Genomic DNA, 20,260 nt, shown 5'->3' with positions numbered 1-20,260 from the left:
GGTATGATGGGAGCTGGCATGGTTAAATAACACAAGATATCAATAGTTATACTACCTTCCAAAAACAGGTCATTAAGGGTAGCACTTATTCTTTTATATGCCCCATTAATCTCATTCAAGCTAACTGATTCGTAGGTATCACTATCCAAAAAAATCACACATCTTTTTATTATAAACTAGTTGGTCCATAAATACCAAATCCCCTCCCTTGTCTGGTTTCACAACTCCAATATGACATACTTTCAACAGATGTATAAACTCTAAATCATCTTGAGTTATGTTTGGATGTTTTTTATTCATATAATTTTTACTGTTGCTTTTATTATTACTACTAAGCATTGCTCTTAAATCCATTTCGCACATCCTTTCGAATGTAACTAGGAATTCATGAAGGGGTGGATTAAACAAACTCGAAATTCTAAAACTATTAATTAGAGAAGGATCAGGACCCATCAAATACATTAAATTTTACTTTCTCACAAACAATTTAAGATCTAGGATAGTTTTTGCTACATCAGCTTTTCTGTCCGGGACAAATTTAAGTCCCTTAGCAAAAATGTCAACAGTACTTTCAGTGATGTCCAAATCAGTGAAATTAAATATTTTAAAGTCATTTGTAGAACTCACATGAATTTTAAAGTTTTGCTGAGCACTGGTCATCATCTGCGTCGATTCTGGCGTTTCTGTTGTGGACCCTGGTTCCTGTTGTTCCTCCATTGCCCATGCTGATTTTGTTGGCGTCCCTGAAAACCTTGATTATTATTGCCATTGTTGTTGTTATTATTGTTACTATTTTGCTGTTCGTTACAATATAAATTGTTGGCCTGTTGGTTGTTAATCCTCTCACTAAGCCATAAAACTGGAGTTTGTGGATTACTAGCTTCATTTTGTGTGCCATTGGGTTCCTCCTCATTACCTCCGTTATCAGATAGGCATGACCTTACATCATCAAGTGCCCCATCTGTAAACTTATTAGTTTCCGGGGGTGGGGGGTAGGCGATTCCTTTTGATTATTCATTAACATCCCGAAAAATCTGGTGTTGTGAGCTATGTGTCACTTTGGTTGTGACTGGTGTTTATTTGCGTTTCAGCTTCGAAAGTCCTTGTTGCTTGGGCAGGTTAATGTTAATGGTATGGTTAATGATATGTGGGGTTAGTGTTGCTATGTGTTGGTGTTGATGGTGTGGGTTTTGAAGGGCTATGTGTTGCTTGAGGTGTAGTGCAGGTGTTAACTTTCTCCTCTTGACTGTCTAGGACAATCTTGGCTGGACAGAGCTTTGCTTCCAGTTTGGCTATGTAAGTGCATCTCTCGCAGGTTGTGGTGTTGGGTGGTAGGAGGACAGGGTTGTCTGTGTACATGAGGCAGTTGCCGCTTTGCCCCAGTATGCCCAGATTCACCAGGTGGACAGGAGAAATCACCGAAAGCTGACTCTTGGACATGCCTGTTTAGGTGCTTTTTTGTAAAGTACAAGAGCTGTTTTCCCTTACCTTTGCAAGGTACTTTACAATTATAGGCTGTTTAGTGCCTACAATTAATTTCTCCTTATTGACAAGGAGAGTTGAGAACTTGTATCAGTTTCAGGCTTTCTAGTGCTTTTCAGCAGGTTCTAGAAAATAAAGTCCTGAGACAAGCAAAGCCTGGGATCTGGACTATACTGGCTAGGAAAGGTGGGAAACAAGCAAACAGGCTAAACAATGCAATAATACAGTAAATAAACACAGAAAAGGCTAACGCACTTGAGTGTGTAATCCTAAACAGTAAATGCAATTAAAATTCTACAAAATTAGCAATTTAAAACTTTTTAAATGAAGCAAGGCAAGTGCACAACTGAAAGATGATTTAAGAGGCAGTAATACAGTACAATAAGTAGCTAGTCTATATATACAAAGAAGTCTATATATACAGAAAAGCAGCTAAAACACACTTAAACAATTCGGATGCAGTGCAACCTAGAGGACTTGAGTTGTAGCAATATTAAGGCAAATACAGTTTTAATAAATGCACTAAAATATACTCTATATTTCCAAAATGTTTGAGAAACACAGTCAGAAGGAGATTCGGGCAATTTTTTTTTTTAAAGAAAGGGAGAAACGAGGAACAGAAGGCCTTCTCAGATGTTCTCTCTGTATTAGGTAGAATGAGCTAATGACACTAGATTAGGAGGAGTGTCCCACATCAAATTTACAGTGGGGGCGGGCAACTGCAAAGCCACCAAGTGGGGAGGGTGGGGACCAATACTATAGCTATTAGTCTACACTCTTTTAGAGAGTAAACACTACAGAAATATTTTATGACACCAGTGAGCCACAAAATGAAAGTTTTTAACCAGATAAAGGAACAAGGAGACTCTACAGAATGCTTTTAACTGCAAAGAAATTAGTTACCCATGCAGATTAGTTAATAGCAATAAAATACAGTAAAAAGTATGCAGCAGGCAATAGAAAGTGCTATATATAAATTGCTAGAAGCAATAACCAGTATAAATAAACCAAAAAAAAGCAAGACACTTATTGTATAATAATTACATTGTATAACAATTAAAATTACTTTTTAAATACATTACTGGAATGCTAGTCAAAATCCGGTATAAAAAAAACAAGCAGCACTCAACTCAAACCACTTCTCCTTGTACTGCAGTTCTAATTATAATATATATTTAGTTTTATAAAAGTACCAAGTAACATGCTGAAAGTAGCAATACCCTCACTTGTAAAAATGTTTCTTATCCCAAAAAGACCTGCTGCCTGACAACAACTATCTACTTGTTTCATGGAGAACACATGATCAAAGTAAAAAATGAACAGCAAACAAGGTACAAGCTCAAGATAAATTGCTTAAAGAATTACTGCAGAGGTTATCCACCAATGATAGACTGGCATTCTGTTTAGTTTACAGGTAAAGCCTACAAAGATGACTGAAGACTCCAAAAAATGTAATGAGCTTCTGAAAATACTGTAATTCTGTCCTTTATTACAAATACTGTCATATGCATTTTAGTACTTAAGGTTTATAAGATATCTTGTTATGTAAATATTCTCTGCATGGCAACAACAAAAAGGCCTTCAATGTTGGTAATTCTTTAACAGCATGCTTATTAATGCTTACTTGCATCTTACAGTCTCAGACAAGCTTGCCCGATGGTCATTAAAGCATTACTACTTAAACACAGAGCAACAGGCACTGCAATGCATAAATCAACAGTACAAAAAATGACAGAAACCAGAATATTCTTCAAAATCAAGGACAGATGAAAAGCCACTGTAATACTTGTATCTACCTTGGATGGGGGATACCCTGCACACTTACACTGCATAACTGCTCCTTGCCTTGCTTGGACACATCTAGAATCACTATGTGGGGTAGTGGTGTGCAACAAGTATGTCACAATTTGAAATGCCTCTGGCTAACGGTGATGGCCCTGGTACATTTGTCATATCTCTCAGCCTCAGAGCAAGAAATCTGGGCAAAGCCATAAACAGAAGTGGGACAAAGGCCCAAAAATAAGGACAATTTTTAAATATTGCTCTTATAATCTTAGGAAGATAATAGAATAGTAGGTCTTGCATTAGTATGAATTTTCTGAAGAGTATGAAATCTGAAACTCAAATGTCTGTCATTATTTTCTAACTTCAATCTTTAATGATTTGCCACTACTTTGTCAGAAAACCACAATTTTATGAAAAACAGACCAAAAACGTGATGCAAAAATATAAAATGCCCACACAATACAGATGGGAACCTGTCAAACAAGGGATACTTTTAATATTAGTACTGTTAACTTGAGCAGCTGACAAAATAAGAGAATCTACATGCATTTCTGAAATTAAAATTAATCTATAACTGATCATTACAATTATTTATTAATTGAAAACCCTCCACATTTTCTTCCAAATGTGCCATTTTGCAGAGGGGTTATTAGGACAAGAGCAACATTTTGAGCCAAAATCAGGGACAGTTGAGAGGTTTGGATATACTTAATTCTATAAAGTGTTTTATTTGAGCGTACCTCTCATCCTCTTAGGTTCATAGGTTCGTACTAGGCTATCTGCCCAAAGGCATTTATAAGCCTAGCCAGAGTGTATGTGGCTTACACCACCCCTTAGGATGAGAATACTACACCCTTTTAGGGTTTAGTTTACTATGCCTCTGTCTAGTAGTGACACAGAGATGACCCCCGGGGTAAACCTATGATCTCCCATCCACTCGTCGAGATTTCTCTTGAACAGAGTCAGTGAGGGGCTCTGCCTAACATGGACTGGGATTCTGTTCCAGAGTGTAGGGAGCCTCTGGGTTATGAATCTGTCCCTCCAGCACGTCCTATTTATTTCTGTGTTGAGGTTTAAGTCACTTGTTCTCGTGGCTCTGATGGATTTGGATTTTCTGAGGTGGAGCATGTCCATTAATTCAGGATTGGACATGGCCTTGTATGTCAGGCACAGATCACCTCTGAGTAGGCGGTATGCGACTGAATAGAGCTGGAGTATTTTCAGTTGGGCAGCATATGACATATGTTTAAGACCCTTTATCCTCTTGGTGAGGAACTTTTGGGGTCTTTCCAACTGCTGCAGGTGTCGGGTGAGATACATCCCAAATGGGGCATTGTACTCAATCATTGGCCTGATAAGAGAAGAGTACAGGGGCACAATGACCTCTCTTGATCTAGATGTGAAACCCTTCATGATAAGGTGGGCAATATAGAAGGTCTTCCTAACCACTTTGGCAATGTGAGTGTCAAATGAGAGGTTACTGTCAACCTGGGTCCCTAGGTCCCTGATTACCTCTTCCGTACTTAATGGATTACCGCCTATGTGGTAATTTGTCGGTACCTTGTTTTTCCCAAAGGGTATGACTATACATTTTATGGCGTTCAGCTTAAGGCCATGGCTCTGGCACCAATTATCTGTTTCTATGAGGCCTCTCTGAAGGATGTTTGTGTCCGCTGGAGTATCAATTATGGCGCCCAGTTTGCAGTCATCTGCGAACTTTGTCAGCCACAATCCTCCTATGTTTGCCTGTACTTCAGAAAAATAAATGCCGAACAAGAGGGGTCCCAGGACTGAGCCCTGTGGGACACCGCTTGTGACTGGCTTAGAGTCTGACATAGCTCCAGCAACTCTGACCCTGTGGGTTCTGTCCTTGAGCCAGTTTGCAACCCATCTTGTGACATATGGGTTTACATTTAAGCTGGTGAGTTTGTCTATGATGCCCGAGTGGGGTATTGTGTCAAGGCTTTGCAAGGTCAAGGTAGGCTGTGTGAACTGCCTTACCCTCATCAATGGCCTTAGTGACTGTTTCAAAAAAGTCGACCAAGTTCAAAAGGCAGGATCTGCCCTTGACAAAGCCAAATTGAGTAGGATCCAATGTCTGTAGGTCCCCAATGTCTTTGTTTATGAGTTCCATAATGATCCTCTCCATAGCTTTGCAGACCAGGCTCGTCAGGCTTATGGGGCGGTAATTTCCAGGGTCCGTACAAGCACCGCCTTTGTGAAGTGGGACCACTGTTGCCATACGCCACTCTTTGGGTACGTATCCTGTAGTAAGGCTAAGATTAAACAGCAGCCTTATGTGTGGGTTTAGTTCCTCTTGGAGTTCATGTAGCACACAGCCCGGGACACCATCCGGTCCCATTGATGCTGTGTTTTTAGCTTTAGAGAGGGCGGCTCTCACCTGGGCATCTGAGATGTTAGGGAGGCTACACTCTGCTGGGATAGTTATTTCTCCTTTTGAGGGGGAGGGGGAAGAGAAATTTGCACTGAACTTGTCTGCCAGAATGTTGGCAATGTCAGTGGGTTCAGTGTATTCTGTGTCCTTTTGGACTAACTCTGAGCATATCTGGGAGTTTCCACCCAGGTTTCTAACATAGCTAAAGAAGGCCTTGTGATTGTCTTTTGTGTCTTTTGCGATTTTTCTCTCAAAGTTGGCCTTGGATGATTTTATGAGTGATCGTAGTTTTTTGCTAGTGCTGATCAGAGACGCCTTCCCTTTTAGGGATTTTGCTCTGTCATGTAGTAGCTTCCTCCTCCTGTTGTAAAGTTTGTTTATGGCTGGGGTCCACCAGACCGGATGCCTGCCTTTGGGGGAATGGGTCTTGGTTTTATTTGGGATTGCATGATCCATGCATTCTTGAAGGTGCCCATAGAAGGCATTTGCAAAGGATTCAGCAGTGTGGGTTGTGGTTTCCACTGGCCCAGGGGCCTTGAAGGATACCACTTCAGTCTTAAGAAGTGTGAAGTTTACTTTTGAGAAGTTCTTCACTGTGGTCTTTTGTGCAGGGGTGGGGGGGATGTGGATTTCCAGTGAGATTAATTTATGGTCTGATCTTACCAAAGAGGGATATACTTCGGTGTGGAGCATTTTGTCCCCATGTTTGTGATGATCAGGTCTAGTATATTGTCTCCTCTTGTGGGAATGGTGACTAGTTGTTCCATTGCATTTGAGTTTATGAATTCTAGGAACCTTTGGGCTAGGGTGTTGGGGCTTGAGTAATGTTCCCAGTCTATGTTTGGGTAGTTGAAGTCTCCCAAAATGATGGTATTTGGAGAGACATTCATACTCTCCAGTGTCTTCAGGAAGGCTGTGTGGGGTTCCTGAGTTTGAGAGGGTGGTCTGTAGCATGCTACAAACTGTAAGGCAGTTTTGCCTATGGTTAGTTGCACCTGGATAGTCTCCGATGCTTCGTGCGTTGCCACTAACCTGGAGGTGTGGGTATCTTTGATGAAAATGGATACTCCCCTCCTTTTGTGGTTCGTCCAAGTTTTGGGGCGGAAAGCATGATATGAGGTAAAACCTGATAGTGCTGGGGTGCTCTCAGGAGCCTTGAACCAGGTTTCAGTCACTGCACAGACATCGATGTTCTCCATACTGAGGAGGGCATGCATCTTGAGGTTTAGACTTCTGGCATTGAGCAGCATTACCCTTAGTTTTTTCCACTTGTGTTTTCTAGGGAGGTAGGTTTGTCATTTGAGCCTTGCCTAAAAAGGCACTATGGGGTGGCAAGAGCCTTGGCCAATATCCGGAAGCCCAGGGTGACAGGTGCAAGCCATCCCTTGAAGCAGCGTGGCTTGTCAAGCATGTCATCCCAAGCAGACAGACATTGGATCCCCTTAGAATGACACCAGTAATTAAGCCAATTATTAAAACTGATCATTTTGTCTTTGTACTGTGGCATCATTCTTGGTGAGGGTAAGATGCTGCTCAGGGTCAGGGTCATACCGGCCTGGGCTACATAATCAGAGAGCTCCTCTATGTCTCTTTTCATGTAGTCCAGGGAGGTACGTCTCAGGTCGTTCACACCAGCATGTACAATGACTGAGTCATATTTGTACTTGCTGTGGAGTGACCTGAGTGCTTGTGTTATGTGGCAGATTCTAGCTCCCGACAGGCAGCTTACTGTGACCTTTTCCTTGTTCAGTCTGGTAAGCGGGACATCAGTGTGTCTGACTATGGAGTCACCTATTACAAGTGTGTCTGGCATGTTGTTTGGCCTTAAGGGCTGTGACTGTTTAGCACACTGACTTTGTGAACTATGTGTTGCATGTGCTATGTCTTGAGGTGGTGGTTGCTTGGGTGTCTGCTTTGGAGGCCTCTGTTGTTTTGGTAGATTTTTAATCAGCCTCCAGTATGTTTTGTGTGTTTATGTGTTTGGTTTGCTGTTGTGATAGTTCTATGTGAGACTGGGTTTGTGGTGTGCGTGGTTACCTTCTCCTGATGACTAGTCTTGCCAGTACTGAATTGAGAGAGCTCAGCCTCCAGTTTGGCTATATAGTTGCATCTCGCATATATTTGTATTTGTTGGGAGGAGGAGAGGGTTGTCTGTGTACATGAGGCAATTGTAACATTGCCTCAAGATTCCCAGATTCACCAGCTGAACAGGAGAGGACGCCAGCAACTGACCCTTCGACATGCTAGAATAGTGAAAAAGATTGCTGTGTAACTGAGTCAGAAAGGACCTATAGGGAGATGTGTACTCAACAGAATTTAGGTGAATGAAGTATTTTCTTTTGTTTAAGAGTGCTTTACCTGTATAAAAATGCTTTAGGAGCAAGTGCTGAGCTTTTCAGATAGAGAATAGGCTGTTTAGATTGCAAGTAGAACAGTTCTAGGGGAAAAATTGAAGAGCAGACTTGGCAGAGCCAGAAAAAGTTTAACCTTGTTTAACCAAGTTTAACCTTGTTTAACCGTATGCGCACGACCGTGCAAAGCCATGCAAAGGCAGATTTTAAGCAGTGAACTACAAAAGAGCTAGGAATGGTCCCAAACAACCAATTACTACAGCTTCTTGTGCTGAGGTCACTTCCCCCAAGGACAGGTAGGCTGCTCAAGGCTCCCCACTCCCACTGGTGAGCAAAGAAACTTCCTTCTATCCAAGTGAGGTAATGGACAACGCAGGAACTACACCACAGCCCAGAATACAACAATGCCTGTATACTGGTCTAAACTAGTCGAGAAAGGCGGGAAAACAAGGATTACTTTTTTGTTTTTTGTTTTTGTAGAAAAAATATAGAAAATGCAGAGACAGTGATAAATTAGTTACACAGGCTAGCACACTTTAATGGGCAGCCTCCACAGTTAAATTAAACAAACAAACAAGCAAACTTTCGATTAAATTCAACTAAATGTAACTTTAAGTGCAGATTTAAAAATAAATGCAGTAATCAGAAAAAAAACAGTTCAGGCTAGTTTAAAGTAAGCAACAGAAGCTATTTCCAGTGAAAAAAAGAAAATATACTTAAATCCAGAAGGTAGTCACTTTTTCGAGTTCCTTGCTGCTAGGACCACTCTGTAAACCCACGTGGAGCTTGTCTGAGCAGTATAGCCAGAAAAAAATGCCCAGAGGTGGATTTTAAGCAGTGAACTACAAAAGAGCTAGGAATGGTCCCAAACAGCACAGGAAATTTGGACAAGGCCAAATATATTGGGGGAACATATGAACAGTACTAAAAGTTGCTCTTGTATAAACATAGTCAGTTGACAGAACAACAGGTCTTGCTTTAGCATGCATTCTTCTGAAAAGTATGAAGTCTGAAACTTAATGTCTGTCAGTATTTAGTGACTTCACTCCTAAATGATTTTCCAGAAAACCAAAAATTTTATGAGGAACAAACCAAAAATAAGAAGCAAAAAATCTATTCATTCTGCAGAAATCTGGACAGTTAAGAGATATAGTTCAGCTGGGGCTGTCTGAGTTTGCCATCCTTCCCCTCCTCACAAAATCGTGATTGAATGGGGCCTCCCCCTGCAGCTATTCCAATGTACCATGACTTGGCTATTTCACCACATTTACCATAAACACTGTACTGTGCATACTGCTTTACTTCTCCGATGATTTGGATTTCATTTAAAAGTTTTATTTTATATTTTACAGCACAAACACTAATAGAAATCTGCTAAACAAAGCAATGCAGTCTCACAATGAAAACAGACTTAGCATTAAAACTTCTCTGGCCTTGAAACTCACATTCATTGAAACAGCATTGAAACCCACATTCAAAGAAAATACATCTGGCCAGTAGCAAATAAAGATTACCTTTCGGCTGTTTTCAAATCATAGGCCCCTTGCACAGGAAACATACATGTGTTCTTTGATACACCTTCCTGATTGTATTAAATTATATTCTTTGTATAGTACAGTACAGCTGTTAGGGGGCATTTTAAATGTATTGTTTTGAACAATTTTCCAGTAAACAATAAAACAAAATGCATGCACTAATAATGATAAAACTGCCCAGTTCAGAACATTTCCATCATACTAGTCTACTCAAACTTTTACAATCCACCATTATCAGTAAATATGCACAATCTCTGCCGAAGTAAAAGTCATCTAACTAATTCCACATTAAAGAGATATGTAACTAATGAAGAGGTTGCTGCTAGCAAATAACTTTATATTTCATTGTTTCATTTCATCTACAAATAAAGTTCCTGTTGCCGTTAAGGAATAAATTGCCTATGTTGCAATAAAGAAATGATAAGCTAGTAATATTGCAATAGGGAATGGATGGCAAACTAATAACAGGTTCATCATTACTAGGTATCTCCACCAAAGAGGACAGTCTCAGGACTGCAGCATCCACCTCCTTTAAAAGTACAACACAGTACAGTATCAGCAACGCATCGATATACTGTGGGAGTAGAACCCACAGCCTTCTGCATAAAAAGCAAGTACACTACCTGTTGTGCTATTAACAATAAAAGCAGACGCACTGTTGTGCTATTAACAATACAAGCAGATGCAGCATAAGCAGCATTAAACTTCTCTTCAAGCTCTGAGCTCCTTATAAAATCCACTTGACACTCAACTGTATCTCTTAACTTTGAAGCACAAGATATCTGGAAAAGGCCAAAATTTATTGGGGGAGGGGACAAAAACTGAAAAAGTAGGGACACATTTTAAACATTGCTTGTATAATCTTGGAAAGTTGCTAGAATAAAATGCTGTATTACTACATGCATTCTACAGCCAAGTCTTGAACCCTGGACCCTGTGCACTACAGTCAGCAAAACACACCACTATGCCAAATCTGCTGTTTTTTGAAAGACAGCTAGACTGAAACTTAAATGGCTATCATTTAGTGAATTCAGTTCTCACCATAACTGTCAACCTCTTAGTTAGCACAAAACACCTAGACAAAGCCAATAATGGGGGAATACAGCTCCCTAAACATATTCACTGAATTCAGTGCTCACCATAACTCTCAATCTCTCAGCACATAAAACTTGGACAAAGCCAACAATGGAGGAATACAGCCCCAAAAATAGCAACACATTTTAAATATTAATGTTATAAACAGAACATTGCTAGAATAAAAGGTTTTGTGTTGCCATGAACTTTCTGAAGAATATGAAGTCTGAAATTCAAATGCCTGTCATTATTCAAAATCCATAAAACCACAAATATGAGGCAAAAATTTCACAAGTGGTGGTGGGTAAGGAATTCAAGCTGTTGCTCCCTGTTTGCAAGGTGCAGTGTTTGAGTGTAGTTACCAGGTATATTTAACTGGGGCATTCACACACACACACACACACACACACACACACACACACACACACACACACACACACACACACACACACACACACACACACACACACGTCAGCAATTGCAATACCTGAATCATAATCTGCTATAGATTATCTTTGATGTTTAGAGGACATGCAATAAACAATTTTTAAAACCTATATATGTAGTCCATGAATACCTGGACCTTTGGTATCCACAGACAACATGCCTCTTTTCTTTATTGCAGTTTCCAAAATAACAAAACAGGAAAAGTAAAATAATTTTCAGTACCACATACATTCTATTTTACTGTACTGCAGTTTGCATATTGTATTCATTTTATATATTAACCAGATAAATCCATTGGACACAATCATCTCTTTATGGTGGTATTTTAAAATCACCATTTCATTATATAACATACTTACAGGCATACCAGTGGCAGAAATGGAAAAAGAATTAAGCCTTGAACTCTGTGAAAAAAATAGTAGTACCCTACAGAATTAATCTTTTATATTATCTACATGTAGAAGACAATACCACTTTGCCTAAAGAAAAAATAGAAGCTCTGTTTACATTTCAGCTGATGAATGGAGTGACTTATTAGCTTAGCAGAGTCAAATCACAAAAAAGACTAAGACTCTGTTAAGCTATGTAGAGTATAAACAATTCTGATGGCAATATACAATATTACAGACTGACATCATGATCTATCTAGTGCAGATTTCACTGCTGCTTTCGAGAGTACTGCAAAAAAAAAAAATTACATTGACATCTGTACAGAGCCGAGTCCAGCACCCACCTCAGTTTAATAACTTTGGTTGTTAAAAAAGTGGCTGTGACTATCTGCCTTCTTCTCCTTTATGAAGAAAGAAACTCTTTCTTCCTCTCTGTCTAATTCAGGGACTGCAGCTGCTTGTAAGCAAGCCAGCAAGGCAAAAGGCAAGCAAACTGAAAAAAACAAAGTTGTTTATGGAACTTCAACTTTCACCACCAACGATAGTGTACCGTCCGTAGCACAAGTAATCAAAGTACTGTGCTTAGTACACTACAGGCTACTACTACTACTACTGATTGTTTCTCGCTCTCTTTTTTTAGAAGAGAGTGAGAACCAGTCAGTAGCAATCCAGCCGTCCATGTCACATACGTGACTGCAGTCGTAGCAGTCTGAACCTGGGCATCACACTGATGCCTTCTCTCATATCTGGACTGCTTGTAAAGCAGTCTACATTTACAGAAAGATTTTCTAATTAAAATAAATAAATAAATAAATAACCTGGAACTCGACGAGCATGCGCAGTTTGAATTTCGGGACTTTGCGAGTCGGTCGGACTCGCTTAGAGCACATTAGCACAACAAACAAAATATTTAAATACGTTTTATTTTTTTATTCAAAAGTAAATGTCCAAACTTCAATCATTTTGCTGGGAGGGCTGCAGTCCTGCATTCCGGTGGCATGAGCCGCCACTGTTCCTTTCCCTCATTACTCTGTGTTCTTGTGGTAGAAATGTATCAGTTATTAATTTAGCTGCACAGTAATATAGCCTGTTTACTTCTGTTATAGCGCATGGATCTCTATGAACAGTCCTAATTATTGTGTTCATTTGTTTTATCAGACTATTAAATCAAGTATTATGTCTATTAAAACAAATGAAAGGGCAACCAACGACACAAGCCACCGTCCAGCAAATATGAAATGAAAATTTATTGTTAAGCAACACTCTTTTCTCTGCTTTTCATCCTGTATGAATCACAAAACTTCTTCAAAGTGTTTTCAGATGGCAATTCTTATAAATACTGGTAGTTAAACAATAAAGAGCAATTAAATACTTAAAGCAACAATACAATAAATGGATAGCAAAAAAACACTTACGTAAATGTGTAAAAAAACATCAGTACCTAAATACAAATAATCAACCAACACTTCTCCCAAAATAAATGCCCTGTTAAAAGCTAGTTTCTATTTTTATCTTTATTTATATTTATAGTAAAAATGTTAAAAGCATTAAAAATATAAAAAATGTATTCTAAACCTAAATTTCTGTGGTCAATATTAAATCAACTTATAAAAATGGCATAAACAGCACTGTTAAACAACATAAGACAATGTTATCTAGCTAGGTTCTTAAGCCTCAAAATGCATTTAATGAATAAAAGGTCATTTAACCCAGGGAAACTACTTGCGTCCAAGCGGAGTTGCCTAATTAGTTCTAATTTTTCTAATAGCTGTGACAGTGGGTCACCTCTTACATTCATTGGAACCATATCCATCCCTTTAAAGCTGAACTCATGTTGGGAATAGGTTCCTATATGTTTAGCTAAGGCGTTCTCATATTTATTTTTATTAATGCAATACTGGTGTTCAGACACACGTTCCCATAACCTCCTGTCGGTTTTCCCGACATAGAATGCGGGACAATAGTTGCATTTGGCTAAATAAACTACCCCTCTAGTTTGGCAATCAATCTTGTGGTTGATGTCAAATTTAGTACTTCCCAGAAAAAAGGAAGATCCCGTGGTCATGAACTTACAAAACTTACACGTTACATTTAAACATACCCTTCCTTGTCGTAAATGGTATGTTGTCTCCCTCCAAAATACCTTTAAGGTTCATGCCTCTTCTGAATACAGTTCTAGGTTGGTCTACAAGGTTTTCTCTTAGTATGTTCTCATTAGTTAGGAAACACCAGTTTTTTAATATTATAGCTTTAATGTTACTGGCATCAACACTAAATGAACAAACGAAGTTCAATTCAGCTGGTAAATTCTCTTGTTTGGAAGTCATAAGTAAGCCAGCTTGGCCTAAATTTAAAATTGGCTTATAAAAAACAGTGTCTCTCTTAATTTGGACTTCGTACATCACTTCCGAGACCAACTTGAGGGGGTTCCCTCTTTTAATGAACATGTCTTTTAATAAGTCGCATTCCAATAGGAAATCATCCATTCTAGTAACCATTTGGGCTGCTCTAATTGCCCTTTCATGACTGATTTTTTCCGTGTTTTTCATTTCCTGCAGGCATTCTATAGAAGGCATCTTCCTGTGGCACATTCTCTTCAATTTCATCCTGTGCCATCCATTGCTCTGTCATATGGGAGCTCACTGGCCTATCACTCCTCAACATTGACTGCATCAGAGTTTCCACAGTATCCTGTTCCTTCCCTTGCTGTCTAGCTTCAAGCAATCATTTATACTAGTTTTCTGTAGAAGGCTCCAAATTATCTTCATATGGCACCTGACCAATTGCTTCCTGTTCCACTGGTTTCCCCTTAATTTGGATATCCATTGCTCTATCCTGTTGTGGTGCTTTCTAAATTAGATTTTCTACACTGAATCCTTCACTTCACAGGTACTCCATAACCTCAATTTCTATTTCTTTAACTTCAACATTACTAATCTTCTTTTCTATTTTTCATCTTTGTCTTCCTTTTTTTGTATTGTAAAGTTTTCCATGTCTGGATTCCTTTGCCTGTATTTCTCTTCAAATATCTTTGGTGCTGCTCTTTTTATATTGGTCAGTTTTGCTTTCTCATTCGTAAATATTACACCATATTAAATCTCTTTTTCTTTTCCATGTACATATTTCTTCTTCAGATGTTTCCTGATCTTCCTGCTTCTCCTTAATTTGGGGACTCGCTCCATCATGCTGTGATGTAACCTGTGCTAGACCTTCTACAGCAAATCCTTCATTTTGCAGGCACTCCATAACTTCAACCTCTATTTTCTCAACTTCCACTTTACTAATCTTCTTTTCTACATTCCATCTTTGTGATATTTTTTTATTGTGAAACTTTCCATATCCAGATGCCTTTGCTTGTATTTCTCTTTGAATATCTTTGGGGCTACCTTCTTTATATTGATTAATTTGGCTTTCTCCTTTGCATAAATATTGCAGCATATCAAACCTCTCTTTCTTTCCCATTTCCATATTTCTTTTTTATACTTTTCAAGTATCTCTTGGTTTTGTTGTTTATATTTTTGCACTTCCTCAGATGCTTCTTTTTCCAAACAGATCAAAATGTCTTGATCTATATACTGTTTTTCACAAATCCATTGTATTAATAAATGCAAATTTTCATTAGAAGCTTCTGACAGTTTTTCTTGCAGAAGTGTTTTTCTTTCCTCTAATTTCTCTCTTAATCATTTTGTATATCTTGTGTCTGGAAATTCTTGGCTTTTTTGCATGATAGCAATAATACATAATTTCTTTCTTATCTTCAATAGTCCACTCTATCATCTTTATGGCCATTCTTTGGCCTATCATTTTTTGTGATTTTTGTAGAGTGTTACTTCCTTCTACAAAAGGGTGGTCATCTTCCCCCTGGGCCTGACCTGGCCACGTTGTAGGAATGTTTCCATATTCTGAGGATTCTACACTGTCATTGTTCCCACTTCTGGCACCAGAGTACCTACCAGGACTGGGCACTTTTTTTTATATTGGGTCTTGTGCACCCAGCTAACTCTTTTAATATTTGACCTACTTCTGTCCATGATATATGCTATATAAACACAGTCTATATATCAGTGTCACCTTGGTGAGATGTTGTAGAAAACAGGGTCCACCTATTGTAGGTTCTCACCAAGACTTGAGGATGAATTCAATTTCAGCATTACTACCCTCCTTTGCTTGCTGACTTTTCATCTCTCCATTCAGACCCCTAAAAAATAAATAGATACATTTTGGTGAAATATCTAAGAAGATCCTATGGAACATAACAAAGATGCTAAATGGATAAAAAAAGTTAAAGAAAGAATAAGAAGTTTTAAGGTACAGGATATGAAATGGGATGAAGTAATAGCCAAAGAGATTGAAATAAAGTTAAGAAAAGCCTCTAATTGGAACCCCCCAGGCCCAGATACAGTACCTAACTTTTGGCTAAAAGTATTAATATCTTTGCACAAAGATTTAGCCATGAGTAAGAACTATTTATATGTGCACCCCAAACAGACACTAATAACAGGAAAAACAATCCTCCTACTTAAGAGTAAACCTGCAATCTACACTAAAAATTATAGACCAATAACTTGCCTTCTGATGACATATATACTATACATGGGAATTGATGCTGACAGAGTTTATAGTCATTTAGAAGAAAACTCAATTATGGCAGTAAAACAAAAGGGCAATACAAGAAAGTCATATGGACTAAAGGATCATTTGTTGTTAAATAAAGTCATAGTGGAGAACTGTAAAAAGGGGAAGAATCTAAGTATGGCATGGATTGACTACAAAAAGAAAAGCATTTGATAGTATCCCACATTCATGGATAAAAGAGTGCTTAAAAATATATAAGATACATCCTACACTGATTGACTGCATTACAGTGACCATGAAACAGTGGCAGACCACTTTGCAATTAAGCCATGATAAATGACAAATTATTATCCCGGGGATAAAAATTCAAAAGGGGATATTCAAGGGTGACTCTTTTTCATTGCTGCCCTTAACCCATTAAGCTGTCTACTTAACAGCTTAGGCCATGGCTATAATTTGACTACTAGAAAACAACATAGTGAAAAGACTTCTCATGTTTTCTTTGTCGATGATTTAACACTGTATAGCTCATCAGATGACAAACGGAAAGCATAACTGCAAGTTGTCAAAAAATTTTCAGATGATATAAGAATGTCATTTGGTCTTGATAAATTTGCAAAAGCAACCTTTAAAGCAGGAAAACTGTAACAACAAAAAAAACATCAGTTTGGGACAAGAATTTGATATAAAAAAACTTGAGAAAGAGGGAGTGTATAAATATTTGGGAATTGATGAAGGATCAACAATAAAACATGAACAAATGTGAATAAAACTTAGTAAGGAATATTTCAGAAGACTTAAATTAATCCAGAAAACAGCACTGACCTCTAGAAACAAAATCCAAGCTATAAACCAATTTGCTGTTCCTGTCCTAACTTACAGTTTTGGAGTGATTGACTGGCCCCAAAATGTGTTGGATAGATTAGAGAGGAAAACAAGAAGGATGCTTCATGTTCTCCAAATGATTTATAAAAATCAGTGCATACCAAGATTATATATTGCCTGTTCTGAATGAGGAATGGGCCTCCTTGAAATTGATTACATGTATCAATCTACAATTGTGGGACTCCAAACATATCTGCTGACCTCACAAGACCTAAATGTTGTGAACATTTTGAAACACTAGAATAAATCTAAGATGACTTATCTGCTTAATCTAGCAGAAGCTTACTGGTGTCAAGCAGGAATGGAAATCAAACCAGAAATAGATAAAAATCAGGCATCAACTGAATATGCCAAAAAAAACTAAAGAAAGAATATAAGGTGAAGGACCAGATGAGAATGCAAGAAATGTGGAAAATGCATAAATATAGTTGCAAGTATAGAAAACTTCTAGAAGAACCTCATGTTGATCAAGAATGAATGCAGGAATTGTTAAGGCTAATAATTTATAATAAAACTTAGTCAGCTTGTTTACTATCAAATTTGGATTTGGATTTGAGTCAGTCTGTTAATTTACAATTAGATTGAAATGAGGTTGCAACCATTCAGTTAAAGCTGGTAGATCATTTGAGGTTGTCTTAAACTGTTATTATTATCAAAATGAAGCAAATAATCAACACTGCTGGAAAATAAATGGCACTGAGCACCAATAAAATAGAAAATGTCAATAAACAATAAAATAGGCTCAGTGACAACCTCTGGCAGTCAATAGCAGTTACCATATAGATGTCTATTCAGACCAAGTAATATCCACTCTATAACTCAAAAAGGAATCACAAAGACTTCAAGTAAAAACCCTTTATTTGAAAACGAAAAACAGGTAAGAGCTTTCACCAAAGTGGCTTCTTCAGACCTCAAAGATACAATTTGAGTGAATGTACTTCACTATTTGTAGGTGGATAACTTATTCAATCATGACATCACAATTGGTAAATGAGCAAATGAGATTAATTAGTTAATAAATGAATCCACATACTCCTCAACCTTAAACCATCTGTACCACAAGTATCCCATAAGGAAAACATAAAAGATATAAATATGCCAACAAAAGTACATTGTTTAAATACAAGATACAATTAAATATATAAATCACATATATCAGAGAGATTTAATCAATAGATGACATATATAAAATATATTATTAAAAATGTATCATTAAAAATAAATACATATATATAGTATGTATTACTTAAACATTTATCTGAATGTGATGTTAGTGAAGCGACTGACGTTGAAGGCATAATTGTTTTACATCCAAACCATATTTTGCCTTCGACATCTTATAATGTTACTGAACTGCTGTTCGTAGGAAAACTACTACTTGTAGTAATAGTACTACATTCCCTACCCCTTTCCCAATTTCCAACATACAGAGGTGGGGCAGAAGCCACTCTATGAGCAGGGGGAGACAGAAAAGAAAAGCTCCAGCAGGAGAGCTAAAGGGACCTACTTTGAAGAAAATGTGGGAGAAGGCAGGAACAACTTAGTTTGGAATCTCTCACATAGATCCATGGATATGACATTATGTGTCTATCGGAGACATGGCTGTCTCTCCACTCTCAAAAATATGTTTTTGTAAAACTATGTATATTGTTATTGTTGTGGGGCTTTTCTCCCGGCCTCTCCGAAAAAAGGACATGTATCCAGTCGGACTATCCCGGTCAACAAATGTAAAATAAAATAAAAAATAAATAAATAAATAAGTATGAGTTGGAAGCACTGAATAAAGGGCTTTCTTTCATACCGACTACATATAGTAATATCTCTGACACTGTTTTAGATATCAAACTATTTGCATGCAACATACAATTAAAACTGTTATTTGATAATACAGCAAGCAATACTCATGATATGCGACTACGTAAACCTAGTATTTTTGTCCCTAATTTACATCCACTTTTGGATGCATTTTGTAAAATTGTTGAAGAAGATATATATTCTAGTTATAAAGATGTACACTTCAATACTAAGAAACTTAATCTATCTTTTCAACAGAAAAGGGCATTAGTTAACCTTAGGAAAGATAGAAATATCTCAATTAGACCAGCAGACAAAGGTGGTCCTATAGTTATTTTAGATGCTCAAGATTATAATAGATATAGGCATGAGATGTTGAGTAACACCACATTTTATTTGTCTATTAGAGAAAGTGATGTTCAAAAACATGTCTCTATGGTATACAGTGCTTTGCATGAGTTATCCATGAGTGGATTTATTTCCACAGAAATATTACATTTTTTGTTAGTTGAGCATCCCCTAATCCCTACCATCCAAGGACTACCTAAGGTACATAAAAATCCTATGTGACCCCCTATGAGACCTATAGTGGCAGGTAGAGGTTGGGTTACAGAACCCCTTTCTGTATATGTAGACAAATTATTGAGACCTATAGTCAATTTAAATCCTGTTATATTAAAAGATACCAAACAATTTTTATTTGAGTTAAATAGGGAAACAGCTGAAATACCAGATCATCTACCATATATGTTAGTAACCATGGATGTTAAATCCCTTTTTACAGTTATACCAAATCAGCAAGGTGTACAAAGCATACATAACTATTTAACTAAATATGCAGATTTTTTGGATACTAAAATTGATCTCATTTGTATATCGCTTAAAACAGTGTTAGAAAATAATATTTTTCTTTTTGATAAAAAATTGTTTCTCCAAAGGGATGGCGTAGCTATGGGCACTTCTTGTGCCAATAGCTACGCCAACCTGGTGATGGCAGTATGGCAGAAGGACAAACTTTTTCAGTTACCTAGTTATAAAGAATCTGTTATATTTTATAAACGGTTCGTAGATGATACGTTTTTTCTCTGGAAGGGTAATGAGGTTGATTTATGTAAATTATTTGAAGAAGTGAATTCACTCACTAACTACTTAAAGTTTACTATTACTATGTCACGTTACAATATTTCTTTCTTAGATGTTCATGTTGAGCGCCTTACCAATGGGAAATTAAACACAGGGATTCATAGGAAATCATGTCATAAGAATACATTATTACATAGACATAGCATGCATCCTGGATACATCTTTAAAAATGTAGTAAAAGGACAGGCAATTTGAGCTGCTAGACTGAACCCATTACAGTCTAACTTTGAAAGAGAATTAACTGACCTCAATGATAGGTTAGTAGCAAGGAAATATAATGTTAGTGAAATAAGTCATAGTTTTCTGAGTATAGAGAATTTAAGGTCTAGTCGGGCATGCCCATATTTTTCAGAGGAAGGGAATAATAGATATTTAGAGCCTGATAACTCAAATAATAATAATAAT

Source organism: Protopterus annectens, chromosome 1.part1, assembly GCF_019279795.1.
Source record: "Protopterus annectens isolate FY-2018-M chromosome 1.part1, PAN1.0, whole genome shotgun sequence".
In the NCBI taxonomy this organism is placed as follows: domain Eukaryota; kingdom Metazoa; phylum Chordata; order Ceratodontiformes; family Protopteridae; genus Protopterus; species Protopterus annectens.
Note: the sequence above shows the minus strand (reverse complement) of the source record.